The 21,634-nt window shown below is 36.7% G+C and overlaps 1 protein-coding gene across 3 annotated transcripts in view; it reads right to left on the reverse strand.

The window, feature by feature from the left end:
- TRPC4 (transient receptor potential cation channel subfamily C member 4) overlaps positions 1 to 21,078 on the reverse strand; it is a 174,715-nt gene extending 153,637 nt beyond the window's left edge. The window contains exons 1-2 of one of the 3 annotated variants that reach the window (XM_067016902.1): positions 20,195 to 20,517; positions 19,618 to 19,793 (exon numbers count right to left, since the gene is read on the reverse strand). The gene's annotated coding sequence lies outside the window, so the exon portion shown is untranslated. The other 2 variants (XM_059042126.2, XM_067016903.1) reach the window with 2 other exon arrangements.
- Between the last annotated feature and the right edge of the window lie 556 nt (positions 21,079 to 21,634).

Raw genomic sequence — 21,634 nt, forward strand, 5'->3', positions numbered from 1 at the left:
AATTTTCATCTACTTGAAAAGAGAAAGTAGCAAACATTCAGTTGTATTCAATTGACATTTTCTTTGCCCCAACACAAATCAGTTTATAGACAATAGACAATATACACTTTTCTATGTGTAGACATTTTAAGTATATCTTTATTCTTATGGAGACAGAAGCACTGAGGGGAAGTTAACAATATACACACCAATATTCATATTCTAGACTTGCACATACTTGCTACAAGGCCCTGAGACTTAAAGTCTGAATGCCCTCATCCATGATTATAATTATAAAAACACTCTCTACAGAAGAAGAAACAGAGGCTTAAGTTCAATAAATAACATAACCAAAGTGACACAGATAGTGACAGAGCTGAAATGGAAACCTGGTAAGTGCGATACCATGCTCGCAGCCACTGTCTGTTATGACCCTAATAGAACTTATCTCATAAATTAAATAAGGAAATATGCAGAAAGATTTTGATATCTTTAACCACTAGTAGTATTAGTATCATTGTTATTACTCCTAGACCCACATGAAGAAGTCCCAAGGATTTCCACTAACTGGTTGCCTTGATACACTATAGCTCTGCATACCCCCTCCTGGAGCTATTACATACTTTCTTTTCCTCTGCTTTCCCCATCAGAGAAGTCCTTGCCCCACTACAAAACGATGGAAAGGAATATAGCAGAAACCATTATTTCCTGGCCTCTAAAACTATAATCACATCTCTCTCTCTATCTCTCTCTTTTAAACTTAAATAATATCATTAGGGTCAATGGCATTATTTGTTTTATAATGCAGGCATATCCAGGGCATCTCTAACTATTAGAGAGAGCACAATGTCAATGAAAAAGTTACTATCACTCGACTTAGAAGCAACCTGTGAGCTTCAATGCAATTTTCATAATTAACTTTCAGTAATAAATTACTAGCTGTGATCCTGCCACTTAGTGAAAGATTATTATGCTCCTGGCACTGTGATATATTTATTTTATATATCTTACCAACTGCACTGTTAGCTAGGTATTTTTAGCCTCAGTTTGTAGATGAGAAGCCTGAGCATTAAAAATATTAAGTAATTGCTACAAGGTTATCCAGCTAGTGAATGTGAGGGTCAGGACTTAAACTGGGGTCTGTATAACATCAAATCTGAGGCTTTTGATCACTTCCTCCCAAGCAACTGGGGTGGTTTAGCAAAATTCAAATGGCACACACTGTGAAAGCGTGTCATCATTCTAATATTTTTCTCAAATGCTTTTAACCATAACGTCCCATCAGCTAGAAGATTCCATCTGCCTTGGGTAATTTACTGTAAAAACAATCAGATTTGAGCTTGAAATAGGATCTTTTTGTTAGTCAGCTCATCAACAATCAATTTTCAGACACAAATTTTACCTAAAGCAGAAGTTTTGCAAACAGAAAGTAATATGCATTTCCTGTGTTTTGATGTTTTTGTTTTACTCTACACCTTTGTTGACTGGTTATGTCAGTGAAAGTACCGGGAAGATAAATCAAATCAAATCAAATCAAAGACAGGTTGATTCCAGAAGGAGCCACATCAATTATTTAATTCTGCCTTTTCATTGTTACTGTTGTCAGGTATCTGGCACTACAGGAAAAAATATTTCCAGCCATTTCAGGCAATGGGCCTTAGAAAGAGGCAATGTTGCAAACGAAGAGGATTATTAAACGTGAGAAATCTCTAATGCAAACATTATTCAAAGAAGACAAATGTTTATTTTAAAATATTTGTATTTCCTCAAAAAAGTGAAACTACCATATGATCCAGCATTCCCACTTGTGGGTATATATTCCAAGGAAATGAAAAGAGGATATCAGAGAGATGTCCACATGTCCATGTTTGTTGCAGCATTATTCACAATAGCAAAGATATGGAAACAACCCAAGTATCCATCAATGCATGAATGGATAAAGAAGATACACACACACACACACACACACACACACACACACACACACACACACACACACGAATACTATTCAGCCATGAGAAAGAAGGAAATCCTGCCATTTTTGACAACATGGATGTGCCTTGAGGGGATTAGGCTAAGTGAAATTAGCCAGACAGAGAAAGACAAATACTGTATGGTCTCACTTATATGTGGAATCTTAAAAAAAGTCAAAGTCATAGAAATAGAAAGAAGAAAAGTGGTTGATAAGGGCTGGGATGTGTGGGTAGGGTAAATAGTGAGAAGTTGCTTAAAGGGTACAAACTTTCAGCTATGAGATGAGTAAGATCTGAAGATCTAATGTATAACATGGTGGCGAAAGTTGATAAAGCTATATTGTATAGATGAAATTTGCTAAGAGAGTAGAACTTAAATGTTCTCACTAATAAGAAAAAAAAGAAGAAAAATATGTGAGGTGTTGGATTGTTAACTAGATGCGGGGATCCTTCCACAACGTGTACATGTATCAAATCACAACAACGTACATTTTAAATATCTTACAGTTTGTTTTGTTCTGTTTTGTTTTTAAGAAGATGTTGGGGATAGGAGTTTATTAATTAATTTATTTATTTTTGGCTGTGTTGGGTCTTCGTTTCTGTGCGAGGGCTTTCTCTAGTTGTGGCAAGTGGGGGCCACTCTTCATCGCGGTGCGCGGGCCTCTCACTATCGCGGCCTCTCTTGTTGCAGAGCACAGGCTCCAGACGCGCAGGCTCAGTAGTTGTGGCTCACGGGCCTAGTTGCTCCGCGGCATGTGGGATCCTCCCAGACCAGGGCTCGAACCCGTGTCCCCTGCATTAGCAGGCAGATTCTCAACCACTGCGCCACCAGGGAAGCCCCTTACAGTTTTATTTGTCAGTTATACCTCAACAAAGCTGAAAAAATATTTAGACAGTTGCAAGTATGAATTTGATTGGTATCTGAAAGTTAATAATTGCAAGGATTAACTTCATAAGAAAAATATTTTAATGTGATTCTTTAGACACTTTTCTATTGGTGTCCTGCTAAGGATGATAAGGACCTCCTTCACATATACCATCCCTTCCTGTCCTTCCGTATCTTCCCCCAATGTTGATAATTATTTTAGTATTAGGTTGAATCATATGAAGTAGTCATTTTGTTTAAAAAAAATCACATATAGGCAGTTTCATATGGTTCAAACTATTTTATATTTTAGAAATAATATTTATAAATCTATATTTATAAATAATATTCATAAATTTAAATACTGTTCATAAATAACAGTATAAATTTATATTTAATGTTCTGTTTTCATTTTAACTTTCACCTCCTGACTTCAGTGATCTATAAATTTAATTATACATTTTCAACTTTGTAATATTTCCAGTAGGTACTGTCACCAAAGTTGGCCCTCCATCTTTTGTCAAAGTTTGATTCTATGGTTGAAAACCATAAAGATTCATTTGCATTATAATAACTATATGAATATCATTCATTACAGAGTTGAGTATTGGCCTGGGAATCTATTTTGTTTGTTTGTTTTTTGCTACTCAAGTAATTAATTCATCTTGAATCTGGAATTCAAGACAGACTCATCTAATACTCGTCACCATAAAAGCAAAAATTTTATATCAGTGGCTCGAGATAATGCATTGTAAATACTTTTGGAATGATGAAAAATAAAATGAAAAATAGTTCAAATTGAGCTTAATTGTATGTAAGGACAGGTGATTTACAGATGATCGTAATAAGCACATGTTCATTTAATCAAAAATATACAAGAAAAATTTTATATTATGCTATACCTGTATGTCAACAGAAATAAGAACGGCCTAGGAGTGAGCAGACAGAAGGGGACAGTATGACTGAGATACCCATTTACACGACACTATAACTAGAAGCAAGAAAAGAAGGCAATAAGCTGGTTTTGTTTCCTGTGGGGATTTGAGTAAATCACTTGTTTTCTCTATGCTTTATTTTTTTCCTTTTTAAAAAGAAAAGTGCTATAAAAGAAAAACAATTATATACTGGATTTCATCAAACTTAAAACTTTCACTCTGCAAATGATTTGTTTAAGAGATGAAATGACAAGCCACAGACGTGAAGAAAATACTTGCAAACCACATCAGATAAATGACTAGTACATAGATATTTAAAGTACTCTCAAATCTCAACCTTGAAAAACAAAACAAGAACAAAAACACATTAGATAATGCACAAAAGACATGAAGAGACATTCCATGGAAGATTATATACAGATGCAAATAAGCACATATAATTATGTCTGATACTAGCCATTGGAGAAATGCAAATTAATGCCACAGTGAGATATCACTATTAGAAGAATGGCTGAATTTTAGGATAAAAAAATAGTAAGGGCACTGAAGTACAGATGTCACCTTATCCTACGTTCCCACATCCTTTTGCGGTTAAGTATGTGGAGAAACTGGATCATTCATACATTGCTGCTAAGTGTGCAGAACGGTACAGTCACTCAGAAAGATAGTTTAGCAGTTTCTTAAAAAAATAAACATTCAAATAGGATATGACTCAACAATTACACTCTGGGCATGTATCCCAGATAAATAAAGACTTATGTTCACACAAAAAACTGTACACAAATGTTTATAGCGGTGTTGTTGGTTATGGTAACAATCTGAAAATAATCCAGATGTTAAGTAGAGTGTGGTTTATCCACACTATGGGCTACTACTCATCAATAAAAAGGAAAAAACTATTGATACACACAATACAATGCATCTCAAGAGCATTAATACTGAGTGAAAGAAGCCAATCTCCAAAGGTCAAACACTGTATGATTTCAGTTATCTTACATTCTCAAAATGACAAAAATACAGTGATGCAAAACAAATGAATGGTTTCTAGTGGTCAGAGATGGTGCCTCTCAAAAAACCACAGACACACACAAGTTAAAATATAAATCAAGAGGCAGACCCTGGAACAGTCCTGTTTAAAATAGTCTTGAAAAGGAAAAAAAGATAAAGATTTGGTGAGTCTTCCTAAAACTGAGATTGATAAATATGGATTAGAACTGAAAAGGAAGGAACAAGGACCCTGTTTTCCCAGTCATTTTACAACTGGATTTAAATCCAGTCCCTGAAAAGTTAATACTTTAGCAAGTGTTATAAAACCTGAAAAGGCTTGGAAACATGATGTCATACATGCCAAGACTGATAAACAGAAAACTAGAGACTGTTCGGTAATTCATGTGGGTACACTGAGAAAATGCTTCAGATTTCAAACTTGCATTATATTATAGCATAATTGCTAAGAAACTATGTTGTGGAATTTGTCAGGTTTGGGTTTAATTCAGGGCCATACTACATAACAATTGTGTGACCTGGGAAAGCTGTTTAATCAACCTAAGCCTTTATTTTCCTCATCTGTAAAATGGGGATAATGATAGTTGTCCTGAGGCTAATAATATAAGGCAGGCAAACCAATCAGCCTAGGGCCTGCCATAGCCTAATCACTCACTAAATGTGAACTCATGTTACTTTGCTACTATTTTCAGAAAAAAAGTTAGAAAATTTCATTCTAGCCACTATCAGAGCACCTTAAACTTCCCGTACTCTTAGCTGGTCCCAGAATCATTAAAAGCCATCTAGTTATTTAGCATGATAATTGTGTATTTGGGGAACTGCAGTGTGACTTTAAGCTCCAATGTGATACCACACAGCAAGAGACTAGAAGATTTCAAGAAAAATTGTATTAGGCATGTCGCTCTTCACAAAACACTTAAGAAAATTAAACCCGTATGGTTAAAGTCTGAGCGACTTCATGGCTCAAAGAGGATTTCAGTCCTGAGGGTTTGTAATTATGCAGTTACAGAATTGTGTCTCAAAATTGATATTTATAAAAAATATATATATTTACAGTATAAATTTTTTTGGCCGTCAAAAAACTTCAATAGAAAACTCCTTAATAGACAAACTGCAATCATGGCAGCATCCATGGAGCATAATGGCAGACAGAGATAGCAGAAAAGGAGGCTGGGGGAGATAGGAATATATGAAAGGGAGAGGTATTCAGGTTCCTGAATTCTGTCTTTGTCCACACCATTCTTGTTTGTAAGAGTACTTGGTCTTACTACAGGGCATGTCAAAACATACAGAGGTGGATGGACCTTGAGGTCTTCACCAAGAAGACCTGAAGTAGAGCACGGCAGACCCCGCCAATTTTACACCCCACCTCCCATTCCAAAATCTATGTAAATGCAGATCCAGTTAGTAGACAACTGATCTTGAAGTCCTTATTCAAGAAAGCCTTCAGGTCTGTGAGCAGGTGCTCTTGGTCATTAGTACTAATAAGAGAAAAGTGGCATGATGGCTTTCTGGCAAATCTACATGGTATGTAGAGAGTACTCAGGTCACGAAGAATTAAGGTCGAAAGTATCTGCTTTTTTACAGGTCTGTGGAGTAGAAATGAAGTGGTCCTCTGGGTTGGGTTTGAGAGATCTCAAACATCTGCTCTTTCCTCAAGGACTGTCTTAGATAAACGTTATAACCCCAAAGTTCTCCAGAGGACACCCCACAACTTTTGGGGAAGGCTGATTTCCCCCCCTCCAGATATATCAAGAGATTGACTGAAGTCCCATCACAGCCCACTGCATGGGCCCGGATTCCCACATTCAGATGAAATCTATGGGCTTCCTGGGCAGAGGACTGGGTGTGCGGCCACGGAGGCTCAGGTCCTGGATAGGAAGGTAGCCCAGCGGGCAAGTGAGCTCAGCAGTCCTCCAACTTGTCCATTTGTTGTCCCAGCCAATATGAAAACTGCGTTTCGTCCATACCATGAAATACTACTAAGGAACGAAAAGGAACAAGCTATTGATAAACACAAATACTTGGATGAATCTAGGGTTGGTGGCCAAGAGGTTTCACTGGAAGGAAAGTCCAGCTTTAGGGTGGGCTCTCCTGAAGCTCAGAGATGGTGTACTTGTTGTTGACCATGAGATGAACTCCTTTCCATGGTGGTAGATGTGGGTTCAGGACCATGGTCACAACCATGGCATCAGACTGTGGGTTGAGGTTCAGGTTAGGAATGTCAGATCAAAAAACAAATATGCATCTCACTTCCGGGACAGGAGCAACCAGGTTAAATAGAATTTAATCTAACTCCTCACTCTCTTCTGAGCAAACATAATGGTCCTTTAGACAGACCCTCCTCTAAGGCCTCAACATACTTAAAGCCATTTATTAACCTGGAAGGAGCTGTGAAGAGAACTTAAGGTTCTCCATTTCTGGAAGGTTCATACTGACAACCTAACACTCACTTGTCAGTCTGGAGCTGAGACCACGCTGTGTTTGGACTTAATGATGGATCTGTACAGTCTATATTGGGAAGATGGCATCTTCCTCATCCACTTCTGAATCCCTTTTGCACAGAATAAAACTACAATGTATATTTTTTCAAAAAAGACAATAGTGCACATCTCAGGGTAAACAAGGTCCGATTTGGATCATATGGACACAACTAGCAGATATATTAATCAAATGCTGAATGATACTGATGAAAAATTCAGAGATAATATCTCATAGGTAGGTTCGGGTGACGTCTTAAGTTATATGAACTGGTTACTATAGTGTTGGGTACATCTGCAGATCACCATTAAGGAAATATTTCTGGCCTTGGGCAATTTTAGCAATAACAGTTAGAACTAACACAAGCAGCAGTGAGCGATGACACTTTCCCATCCTTGTATAATGGATTTCGAATGGAAAAATGAAGATTACTCAGAAAACCACAGGCCTGAAAAAAAAAAAAGTCTCACCTCAGTGACAAAGAGGTCAAATTGCTACTGTATTATATTGCCTCTACTTTTTGTTCAGTTAATAGTGTCTTTGTTATTCAATAAGAAAGAGCTATTAGTTGGAACTTAATTACAACTGATTTGAGCCACATTAATACGGTTTTATTTAGAATTTATTATTTTATACAAAATAGCTTTAAAGTGATTGTTTAAAATGGTTGTTCTAATGTCACAGACTTGGTCATTTTGCAAGAATAATATTACTTCTGAGCTAATAAAAAAAAGCAGGTTAAACATTCCAAAACTCCTTTGCAGTTGCTATATTCATCTCTCTGTGGGTATAATTATGTATCTATACTATAGCTTATAAGTATAATTTCTTTCTTTTAAACATTTTGACTCATTTTTTTGGCATTAAATTCAAAATATAAAAGAAGTACTTGTGTTTCTGACTATGATAGAATGGCATGTAGTGGACTAACATTCCTTCTGATAACGTTTAGAAAAGCTGGGTAAATATAAACAAACAAGCAAATAAACAAATCTCTGTCTAAAGAAGAGTTCCAATTATCATACTAAGTAAAGCAAGTCAGAGAAAGATAAGTATCATATGACATCACTTATATGTGGACTCTAAAAAAATGATACAAATGAACTTATTTACAGAACAGAAACAGACTCACAGAATTAGAAAACAAACTTATGGTTACCAAAGGCGAAAGTTGGGCAGGGAGGGGCAAATTAGGAGGTTGGGATTAACATATACACACTGCTACATATAAGACAGATAACCAATAAGGAACTACTGTATAGCACAAGGAACTCTACTCAGTACTCTGTAATAACCTATATTGGAAAAGAATCTAAAAAAGAATGGATATATGTATATGTATAACTGAATCACTTTGCTGTTTACCTGAAACTAACACAGCATTGTAAATCAACTGTACTCTCCAATATAAAATACATTTTTTTAAAAAATCAACTTAAAAAAAACAAGAGATGCAGAGCTGACTAGGACTTGAGGAGCCAATATCTCAGTTAAGGAGAAACCACAGAGAGAGGACCTGACCTTCTACAAACCACATTTCCCCTCAATGCACCTGCCAAGGCAAATACAAGTTTCTCATGTCCTGGTAAGAAGGGAGACAGATGGAAGTGAGTCTCACACTCAGCAGCAATTTTCTCAAAGCATTTGTTAAAATCTTAAGCTTTGCAGGAAAATAAGTAAGACACTTATCAGAAAGCTGCTGAAATTTAGAGTATTCATCAATCTCGCAAAAATGCAGAGGAAAAATTCATATTCAGGAACCTTCAAGGAGAAGTGATCTATTAAATAGCCACGGTTCTCAGACCCTGGGGTCTTAACATATCAAGGGGGTCAACCAGGGGTTTATGGACTTGTAAAGTCTGAAATTAGCCTCTCATTAGCTTAGGTTCTGGTTGGATTAAGATGTTTACTCTCATTATATCTGCCTTCCAGAGGATAGATAAAGCTATTAAAAATATCCAGATTACAGCACAGAGAGCAAAAATGTATGGAAATACATTAAATACATTAATTCTTAAAAGAAGAATTAAAAGAATACTAGAAATATGGCACAGACTAAAAAGGAAAAAAAATGTGTAACTGGAGGTGTTAAGGGGGAAAAAGATAGGTGCAAAACTACCTCTGAAGAGATAATGACCAAGAATTTTCCAAAACTGATATCAAGCCATATTTAAGAAATGTTCCAAACATCAAGCAGCAGAAATCCAAAGAGATCACTTCGTTACATGATTGTAAAACTACTGAAAACAAAAGACTAAAAGAAAACATAAAAGCAACCAAAACCAAAGAACACATTGCCCTCAAAGGAGCCATAATCAAACTGATGGCTGACGTTTCAGCAGAAATGATAGAAGTCAAAAGTCAACTGAGTGGCATAAGGTACTGGAAGAAAATAATTTTTACTCTAGAATACTATAACCAATGGAAATAGCTTTAAAACTGAAATCAAATAAAAACATCTTCAATCAAACAGAAACTGAGAAAAATTTTTGCCAACATACTGACACTAAACGTGCTGAAGAGAACTCTTGGTTGCCCACAGAGGCACAGCGGTGCTACAAGGAACAAAGGGCATCTAAAGACAGCAGGTGTAGCATCTTCAATTATAAAAGTAAAAAAGAAAACCAAAATTTAAAAATAAAACAGATTTATAATTGTTCTTGAAAAAAATTAAAAAATTAAATCTATCGAGCTCAGCACATGCCTCCACCAAATGCATGTATATCAGCGTGTATAAAATTTTATTTTTTAAAAGATCAATATACCATCCCTCAAGTTCATTTCCACTTTCTTCTGTGATAAGAAAGAAAGACGACTATAGCTCATCAATAGTCAGGTAAATGTTTTGCATTGGTTGGTCTTACACATATATGTCAAATAATTGGCAAACACTTTCAAAGTACTGCTGTGAATTTTAAGAAAATAAACTGAAAGTATTTGCTGCATGAATTAAAATTAAAGGGTTAAACTCTTTTAAAAATGAACAAGTAGTTATGATTAATAAATCAGTAGTATATCTTAAGTATTTTGTTATTTCAGGCAAGACATTTAAAATATTCATATAGATCTTTATAGTGAATTCATATATTTATCCTTATGATTATGGTCAGCATTTATTTTAGTGTAAAACACAAAAATGGCCAGAAATCCCAGAACCATTATGTAATGACTTTCCCCTGATAATGGAGCAGAGCATACAACTGACCATTTTTCTTAAACACAATAGTTTAATCATGCCCTTTGTATACCAAGAAAGAATGTAACAATGTGAAATTTCCTTTCTTAAAATCCTTTGCTTAAGCCCTTCTTGATATGAAATTTTCTTAAATATATTAGAAAGAAACTTTTATCTCTAACCTAAAGAAAAGAAACTAACAAGAGTATTTTATCAGAAGTGATTCATTAGAGGTTGCAATTAAATTTCACCATGAACACAGAACGTTACCACAATTTAAAAATGTTCAGAGAAATAAATGTTCATCAGACTTGCCATCTACATATGGAAGTACCCTGATCTGGTAGAGGCAGCAGGGAATGTTGATTCCTATACAGCCATTTCTCTGTCATCAGCCTCCAGTCTGTGAGGGAGCAGCCTTAAACACAGGACCAATTAGACAATTGAAGATGCTCATCTGTAGATATGAGGACAGAGTGCAAGCAGTAGATATTATTGAACGCTGCACTGGAAATGAACCGAAGGGTATATGAAACCCTTTGAGCAGTCACTGTCTTTGTTATACCTGTATATCCATTTCCTTATGATTCAAATCAAAATAAATTCTGGCAGACTCTGAAACACTCCTAAAATCTATTGAATACCTATGCATTCTATGAGCAGAGGTTATCTTTAATCACATTAAATAATTGACACATAATCCTTATGTATTTTTATAGATGAGAAGATCTTGACTCATAAGATAGTAGTTCAGTTTTCAAATAACTCTCTTTAAATAAACTGAAATGAATCAAGTTTATATGGTTCAAATATACCTAAGTTATTCAACAGTGGATCATTTCAAATACTTAATTTGTTGAAAAAAAAGTGGTAATTTTAATATTTAATTGTTCCCAATATTTCAATTATATCAATGTAATAACCAGTAAGAAAATATTTAAGAAGATTAGAAAGTTAGGTTTTAAGTTCTGGTTTTAGTGATTCACTGTTAAGTACAACTGACCAAAGCAGTTTTTGTTCTTCAGGTTAGATTTTTTTATATTTTATATGTTGGGAAAAATTCTTTATCATAAGCACTATTATAATTAAATGTTTTTTCATTAAGGCTTCTTTTATTCATGAAAGGGCAAAATCACTTGTTGGTTCACTATGTTCTACGAATGTGCTGGAGTGCTAAATGAAAATATACGGTTCAGTTCTCTAAGTAGTTTGCACGTTACAAATCAGAATGTTAAGCTGTGAGGTTAAAATGAACCAGATAAGCAAATAAGTCTTTTCCTTCTGCCAACATTTTCTTTTTATACAGCACATACAGAGAGACATATCTCTTTTTTTTTAGATACAAAGCTATTTAATATCCTACAGAGCAATAATAACCCGAATATCTGAGAGTTCTTTAAAAATATTTTTTTCTCTTTAACTGTAGAGGCTATTAGAGGCTTAGAGACAGGCACTGATTATTTCACATGATAACTCTCGGACAGTAAAACTTCTGGTAGACTGGATAGTCCTAGGGATGTACTCCCCCAAACACGATTCTAAAAACATGAATATAGCACGGTATAGTCCCCTTTTTGTTCCCAATATTTAAGACCATAAGGTAGCTGGCCTATTTCGAGGCCTTCAATACATGCTCAGCTATAGACAGAAGAACTTCCTAGAAACACTAACGGTGGATACTGAGAACTCTTAGATGATTCTAGGATGGGTTCATCCATCTAAGAATATCTTGAGCCAAAGTTTTTTATGTACCAAGACAAAGGGATAGGGGGGTGAGGATCCAAGTCAAGATATCCCTAGCTCTAAAATTGGCTTCTTCTCTTAGGTTTCCTTCATTGGTTCCAAGGGCCATTGGGCAACATGTGGCTGTATCACCATAAATCCATCAAGACTTCGGAAAACAATATATGTCCTAAAATACATCACCTTTGAAAGGTAATTCAGTAATATCTGTATATAAAAGGAAAGCACCATCTTTAATGGTGTCAATAATACTATTTAAATTTAACATAAATTTCTGGTTGGAAACTCTAAGCCCTACACTTATAGAAAACAATAATCGGAGGCAAGGAAGATGCATTTGGATTTCTTCCAACATGACCTGATGCTATTTTTTTTAATTCCAAATATAGACTATGTTTATTTTAGCATGACTTGTTATTTTCTTAATAAGTTTTCTATTTCCATGAGAAGAGATCAGGTGACAATAAAACAGCAAAACATCTACAAGATAACAGGGGACACTAGAACATGTTAAGAGGCTTATAAGAATCCTTTTTGGAAATCTTAAACAAAAAGGTAATATGTGCTTCTGTACGCTCAGCATCTAGCAGAATGATTACCATGCATTAAATAAGTCCTTCATGAAGCATTCTATATGTGTGTATATGTATCATATAAGTATTTAGTATTTTAAAAAATTGTTTGGTAAGATTTGAGCATTTGCTTTAAAAAAGACTTTTGAATTAGATGAACCTCCAAGTCATTGATTACATATCTAACCTTTCTACAGGGACACTAATACATTGGCAAAAAACTTCTGTAGTCTTTTATAGGCTACTTTACCCTCTTTGCTAACAAGTTTTATCTCCCTGTCTCTGATAATTACTCTGTAAGCATCATCTTAAGAACTCATTCCCCAGGAGCAATCTCCCACTCTTTATCATTCTGTACTACTTATATAGCATGATATATAGCTATATGTACAGGTTTACATATATATACATATACAGTACATACAGATGGAGATATATATATAATTTATGCTTAATTAATGAACTTAAATGCAGGTTTTAAGGGCTGGTATATGTTTAAATGCAAATATATATATATATATATATATATATTTCCACACAGTTAAACGAACCCCCACATTGCTTGTCAAACTACAACTATCACAGAAGAGAATTCGTTTAAAGTGTAGCCTTCAATGTGATCTTCAGGGTATACAGCCTAAAGATTTTATGTAAAGAGATCTTTATGTAAAATGATACCCATGCTTCACAAACAGTAAGGATGATTATGTATGAAGCATGATGGATTCTCCGTCCTTCACTCAGTGTACACTATGCATCACACTTGTCCTTTCATCCTTCCATCATATTTGGGGGGATTCATATTGGTGTGTGAGCAGTTCCTTGAAAGAACAGCATATTCAAATACAGAGGTTGAGCATAGCAGCTGACAACAATCACCCATGCATTCATTCATTCCATCCACCCATTCGAAAAGCATATGTTGAACACTAATTATCCTAATTCGGTGGAAATGAAAATTACGATCCAATGAGCTATGAAATATGATACTGGTACGCACAGGGTACTAGCTTACACAATTGGGTCGTTTCTCCACTATCATTTAGAGGTGAAATATATTAAAAGTGTAGCAGAGTACCTGAACACTGTTCATAAACTTTCATTTGTAAGAATTTTACTCTTAATGAAGTAGAATAAAAAGACTAAAAATACACCAACCACCCTCCAAAAAATAAAAGCTCATGCCACCCACAGGTGGACATCATATACTGTCAAGGTTTTGACATGAAGTTTTAGCTTAATTTACCAAATCTAATCACACCAAAGAAGTCTCTGACTTTCTTTAGTTCAGTAGGTATTCCTGAGAAATACTTGTTTTGTCCTCTTTCAACTCGAATCACACTTCTCATGGCATAATAGAACTAAAACTCCCCCCTAAGAATTTCAGCACAGCACCACTTAAACTAAAGCACATTAATAATATAATTGGTTATATAAATCCTGTGAAAATGAGCATTATAGTTGACTGAAAGTTATGACTGAAAGTTATGTCTATTGAATAATGGACATAAAAGTTGACTGAAAGTTATGTCCATTGAATAATGGCGGGTTACGTTTATAACATAGGAAGTAATATGGTACTCACTATATCACATAAGTGCAAAATTATCATTATAATGGCTTCACTAGTTAAATAAATATGCTCACAATTATATGCTCACAATGGAATTATAAAACTGAAATAAATTAAGTATGCTTAATTGCAAAAGCATAATATTTTTGACAGTCTAAGTCACTTAAAAACTCATACATTTTTTGAGCATTCTCTGGCTTTCTTAAAGGAGTTTACTGTCTAGTTCAGGAGATATACCTCTACCCATCTGCAAGGCAGAATAAAACAAGGGTTTTGCTTGTGTTTATATGTGCGACACCTGGAGACATAAAGGAAACTTTCAAGGAGACAGTGATATTGAGCTAGGTTTTGGTGCCTGGAGAACATTTTGACAGGAAGCAATAAGGGAAAAGTTATTCTGTACAGAGGGAGCTTTGCCAGCGAATGCAAAGATGAAGATCTAATTTGTGTGTCACTCATCTATTTATTCAATTATTCAGTTACTAATATTCAAACAATATGTACTGAATGGATATTATCACTTCAGTGCTAATTTTTGTAATGGTATGACATATATTCAAAAAAGTTATTTCCTCAATTTCGACATCAATAGGTTTTTGGATTTAAGCACATCGGTTTTAAATTCAGGTGTAGGTTTTAAAAAAAAACCCAGGGCAAGTTTGTTAAAATGTGCCACCAGCTGACAGATATCTTCTGGGATGCATGAAAGAGCGCTCCCCTCATTAAATACCAAGGGACATGCAAAATAATTAGGAAATTAAAATGAAGACAAAACAAACCCTTGTCTAGAAATTTCATATAACACTAATAAGATGCAATATAAACCTGTCTTAACATGACTGTGTTTTGTACAAAGACATTTTATCAACAGCCTGCAGATGTTCTAAAGTTTGGAATGACAATTTTTTATTTAGAAATTATAATCTCATGACTATTTTAAAATGTATTATCTTGAATGCTATCCATGAAAATAAGCCTTTTTTTCTTTCCACATATGTTACATTTAGATTCGAGAGTAAGAAAGGAAATAATTTTAAGAAACTAGCTTGAGATGAGTAGCTCATCTCCTGCTCTGCTTCAAAACCCATGGAGCTTTAGTTAAGAGTATTGTTTCAAATTCTAGCCTCATAATGGCATCTAGCCTCATAATGTCCCAGTGTTATAACATTTGAAAAATTAAAGCAATAAATGGCTGCAAGAATCCAATGAATTTATGGATCTTGTTAAAAGATTACTAATTTTATTTTGGAGACCATAAGAATCAAGTAAAAAGAGTATTGGCTTTAGAATCAAGTAGACATGGGTTCAAATCCTGACTCTACCGTAAAGCAGCTTTGTTATTATTTTTTTTTTTTTTTAGTAATTTAGTCTTTTCAGATTCTTTAAAAGGTAGTAATAATACCTTAGTGTTAGGGTAGATGTGAAGATAAATGTGAGAAAAAAATTTGTTTTCTAAGTTTCTAGCATAGCTCCTGGCATACCTTAAGTACCCATAAATAATGGGCCCCTCTATTTTTCTTCCTTTCCTTTTTTCATAATGGCTCCTGTTTTCCTGTCTTAAGTAAAATTTACTCTTGATAATCTTTGTTCAAGGAATGACTTATGGTAACTTTTTCAACATATTTCAAAAACATAGCAAACTACAGGGAGAGTGTAATGAATGCATATCTGATTCATTACATTTCACTTGCCATTTCTCAAAAAGAATGCAGTGTTTTAGATAAAGCCATCAAGGCATGTTTTTAAATTAACGTTTTACTTAACATTTCTAATTTTATGAATAAAACTGTGCCCATGTGTCATCTGTTGCTTCTCAAGAAGCCCTTACTCAGTGACACTGCTGTGTTTCAAAGGAAACATTTTTATAAGGATTGACAAAACGTACACTAATATTAATGGGATATCAGTTAAAAGAAAAGATCAAGTACTGAAACTATTGTCTCTCTTTTATAACCTGTTTAAGTGAAACTGAACTTTCAGAGGGATCACTGAGATTTTTTCAAAATTTAAGTATATCAGTACATTTACTGAATAGTTCATGGAACAATGTAGTTTTAAATTGATACATTTTCAATGCATGTGTCTTTAATTTTCATTTTCACAAATGAAGAGCTTCTTCTCCTAAATGTATTTTTTCATCGTAGCATATTTTGGTAGTACTAATGTTTTCAGATATCAGGTCTATATTTGTACTGATTAAAAAGATACAGCTATGATATTACATCCCTGATCAAAATATTCTCAAATCTCTTAAAATATTAAGGTCTCAATGCATCTTGGAGGATTAGAACTAGAAAACGTAAGGAGAGGAAAGATAGTTCTAAAGCATTTTTCATCACAACAGATAGAAGCAAATGTCCAATTTAAGTTGGGTTGAATTAACAAGTTTTAATGTTTATTTGGTATGACTATGTGTTGTGCGGCGTGATGAAGCATAAATTAGGCGAAAAGACAAGGTTTTTGTTTTGAACTGTCTCTTCATCATTTTTAATAAGAACCAAAATGCTTATGGTGGGTTTTCCATAGACATTAAAGAGGTGAGTAACACTAGTTTCAGTTTGGCCCAGACAATGCATCGTGGGAGGAAAAGATGCACATTAGAATCTGATCTCATAAAATGTTCAGCAATTATGATTTTGAAAAAAAGAAAAGTTAATAGTTTATTATATTTCCCTTCATCTAGCTTGTTTTTAAAAATAAACCAAGCACATTTTCATAAGAAAATATTCAGTCCACAGTTTTACTTTCCTGGCTAGTGTTTAGCATTTCTTCTATATCCTTATTTACAAAATCCTTTATCTCTTGGAGCACTGATATTCACAATATTAACTACTGAACAAAAGTGTGCACGTCTTTATTTTTGTTTCAATATATGAATTAATTAGAAAAGGCAGATTGTCAGTTTTCAGTTGCTAAATATAATGTTGATAATCTGAATTGCCATAAATTATCCTGGCAATTAAACACACAGGCATAAAACTATGACAATATTTTCTACAATATATTTGTGAAAGTACTTTCAATTCAGTGGGGTTAATCAGTGCACCCCTAGAGGTTATTATTATACTTCAATAGAAATTTATCACATTTATAATAGGGTTTAAGTTTAAAAGTTTAAAATATATGTACTGAACACGATATTCAAATTCCCCTAATCAGAAAGAATAAAAGCAATGTCTGGTGTTTCCTACTTATATAAAGTATGCTTTAATAAATTTTATCTTATGTGGAAAGTTATTTGATCTCTTACCATTTTAATAATCAAAGTGGCCATAAAATTCATATAGAACTTTAATTTTCTCAAGGTTTTCTCTGCATTTTGCACTTGACTTTACAGGAATAACTGCCACAGAAAAATAAATAATGTAAAAATTACAAAATGTTAAAGCTTATAAGTAATGGAAAATTTATTCCACCTCTTATTTCTGTGAGAATGACCATTAAGCAAGTAAATGGAAACTTACTTTTCAAATACCAAGATTTTCAGAGTTAATATTTGACAGGATTTACTAAAGAGACATGTTTCTTTTACCTGTTGAGCTGAGATAGATGATGCTTTGATGAGGGGCCATGTTCCTTTAAGCTCTTAACTAAGTGGAAGAACTTTTCTAAATTTGCAATTACAGATCTTCTTGCTATGCCTTAAACTGTCTGCCTACCTAACTATATATTCATTCACTCAATGAATATTAAGTACATCTTATGTATCAATTTCATTAACCTGTAAGTACTTCTCTTTGTGTGTGACTCTCTTGGCTCTTCACTCCACAACGGCAAGCTTAGCAGGGTAGCTGAGCTCTGATCAGCTCTACGGAAAGGGTCTCCAGCTCTGTGGTCTCATTCATGAACAATGAAAGTGCTTGCTTTCTTTCTACCTGTACTAACCGTCCATTAATTCAAGACATTTGCATAAAATACTTTGATAAAGCCAATTTAACTTCTACTGACATACTGATTTGCGTTAACTGCATTAATTTATAAATATAGTTTTTAAAGTGCTTCTTTAGCAATATCTTACTAAATTTTGATTCTAATATTCGAACTGCTAGTTATCCCTTTATCTTATTGATTCTTTGCCTCCCATACTTAAAAGAGAGGTGTTTCTTGGTCGACTGTCCGGGTGAACAGAAGTAGGTATTACAAATCTAAGTTTAAATAGCCAACCATAACACAGTGATGATGATTTCAATGTTTTAACATATCCACCCACTCTTACTCTCCCAAATTCAGAATTAAAAAAAAAAAAAAAACACAACAAACTCTAGCTAACCTTTTCTCTTAAAGAATTTGTAATATGTTTTGTGCAGCAATTACCGTAATAGGAAATCCAGAAAGTATATGAGAACATAATTTTTTTTTCAGTGGTACAAGTCAGTTTTAAATTTCCTTTTAATAAAACAAGTAAACCTTGCTTCTGTCTCATCCTGCTCCTTTGGCTTGGTGCTTACTCAGAGTCAGCGACCTGCTGCTTTTGTCCCCTGTAGATATTAACCACGAAGGGCCACCCTAAGAAACCATGTGAACAGGATTACACCATAGTGGATACAGCATGGTGAATACAGACAAGACACGGAGCTCCCTTGTCTCAATCTCTCCTAACCGTCCATCCCCTTCCAGTATTCTCTAGCTACCTCATCACAAAAGGCAGCTGAGTTCTCAGCTAGAACAACAAGTTGTGCAGCAAATCTCAGTGATTCAGCCAAGTAGCAAACAGGGTCATTGGCTTAGTTGGAATTTCAGTTGCCAAGCAAACTAGGAATCCCTAGCCTGGGTCCAGCGACACGGATAAGTGTTTCTGTTTTTTGATAGAGAATGAAAATGACGCAGAGTATAATTGATCGACAGGATATTGATCACTATCCTTTCTTCATTACCCCAGTTTAGGTACCAGAATCTAAGGGCTCACTTATATACGCCCAGGGGCCACCAAGATCTCCATTTTCCCTAAATGCATAAAAGGCTAAAAACAGCCTTCTCTTCCAGCTCCATGTCGTGGCTGCTGCTGCTTTGAGTACCATTTAAGTCACACTAGGGGTTCACTCTTTGCCCTCTCCCCTGCTTTAAAGCCGGCTGCGGTGAAAGGCTGAGAACTCCAGCTCAGCCCGGGTCCACCACAGGAAGCTTCACGGACCCAGTCCCAAGCCTTAAAGAGAAACCGTGCAGCCGGAGCCTCTTGAACTCGTAACCCCTCAGGGATGTCCGCCTCCCAAGAGAGAGCCGGCTTCCCAGGCAGCTTGAGAAACTTAACCGAGATCCCAGAAAGCAGGCGAGATACACCTCGGGTCAAATGGAGCTCTGAGGCGACACCCTCTTTACCTGCAAAGTTGCAATCTTCTGGCTGAAGAGGGATCGAGTCAAGGTCGGCGGCGCGGGTGCTTTGCCGGGTGAGAGAACGCCCGGCAAATTCCAACGGGATTTCCTTAGTCTCCGCCGAGTTTTGGAGCATTCCAAGGAAAACGCACGAAGCTGGAGCCCACGCAGCTGGCACCGAACTGGGCGGAGGGAGGATGCTCTGAGAGTGATGCCATGGGAGGCGGGGGAGGGGAGGCTCTGGAGGGGGAGCTGAGCTCCGGGGGAGGAGAACCTCGCCCACCCCCGCCCTTACGGACCCCTCCGGATAAAGTTAGCTTTCCCACGGCTGTCGGCCCATGAACCCAGAGGAAGGCACCCCTCCCTCCATCTCCGGCGGCTGCCTGACTCGGGGTCCGCACAGACCGGGCTCGGAGGGGACCACTCGTGAAGATAAGCGTCCCACGCACCGCTCTGGCTGGCAGTGGATGGGACCCGAGCGAGGGCAGGACCACGGCTCGGCTGCCCAGGAATACCCTCCGCCTCCCGGGGCCAAATGTTTGGGGTGAACCAAGTGTTTGGGGGAGGCGAGCTCACCACAAACCTGCGGTCATCCAGCCCTGTCAGCGAGCCAGACACACCTCCAGGCTCCGGGCGAGCTCTGCAGGCTGCCCGACTCCAGTTCGCGTCAGGACCAGGCTTCTGAGCACGCTGCTCCCACCCTAGTAAACAAGCACCCGGGCGGCAGGTCGCCTGACCTGAAAAAGTAACCGCCACCCTCACCCCCTAACTCTCAAAGCTTCTCCCCCTCAGGCTCTTCCGGGGTCCCGGCACCCGCTCTCCCGTCCTCAAGGTGTCAGACTTCCCCTGCAAGAGCAGGCGTCTGCGGCTTGCTACTAGTGTCAACAATGGAGACAGTCGCAATGAATAAATGACGAGGCAGCGTTTCACCCACCCTCATCCAGCTCTGTCTTTGCAACTGGCATAGGAAATCAGTAAGTTTCCAAATATTAACTAAAACCCCAAACGCGCACCGGAGAGAGAGAGAGAGAGAGAGATGCTCCCATCAGCGTACTGAGATTTCAGGATAAAAGTTATGTTTTGGCAGTCACTTTAATGGTCACACCTGAGAATAAGATCAAAGTGTTTAGAGGAAAAACATATATATCCATATATATCGGCAAAGTTGGCAACAACTTACTTGCTTGCCTCTGAGACGCGGTGATTCCCAGCTTGTCACTCACGGAGGCTTGGTTGGTCACGACCCAGGGACTGGAGAGTCCATTTGTAAAATAGAGAGTGGCGTCCACGCGGAATCTTAGCTAGCGATTAGCGATTACCCGACTTGACACCCTCGGGTTCTACTTGATTCCTTTTATCTTCCAAAAGCCCTGGGGTGAGCTGCTGGTCGCCCGTTGAGTCCCAGCCGATGCCTGCTCCAGCTTCGCGCTTGTGCAACAGATGAGTGGCAACCCTTTCTCCCTGTCCCAGCCACACGCGTAGTTACACCTGGCAATCTGCTCTGGCGACTGCTGGGAGGACTAGTTTCTTCCCAAGAAATATTCCCCCCGGGGAGTCAAGAAGAGGCGGCCAGCGGGACCCCTACGCAGACTCCAAAGCACAACATTAGAGAATTTCCTTCTTGGCTGTCTTTTATATTTTCCTCCTAAGTTCACAAGAGTTGAGGGTGTTTTTGCTTGTTTGTTTTCTTTTTCTTTTTGAGTATTTACATGAGTAAAGAGGATATTGCTAGAGATCACCCCCTGGGGTGATGTGCATGCTGCTTTTTAAAAAAAAATCACTTTTCTTATTTCTAAACTTTTCTTTCTCTCTAGTTTAAGGCTCTTCTCACGGGTTTACCTCAAGCCCAGGCTTGACCCCTGTTGTAAATTTCCCTAGAATTTCATCACCTAGAAATTTTTCATCTCCTACAAATACTGAGGTACACAGAAGCAAACATGGTTCCTGTAATATCTCTCCAGAAAATAATTAAAGGCACAAACAACAAAGGGGTTCCTTTCTTTCCTCGAATCTCTCTTTTTAC

Source organism: Kogia breviceps, chromosome 16, assembly GCF_026419965.1.
Source record: "Kogia breviceps isolate mKogBre1 chromosome 16, mKogBre1 haplotype 1, whole genome shotgun sequence".
Classification (NCBI taxonomy): Eukaryota; Metazoa; Chordata; class Mammalia; order Artiodactyla; family Physeteridae; genus Kogia; species Kogia breviceps.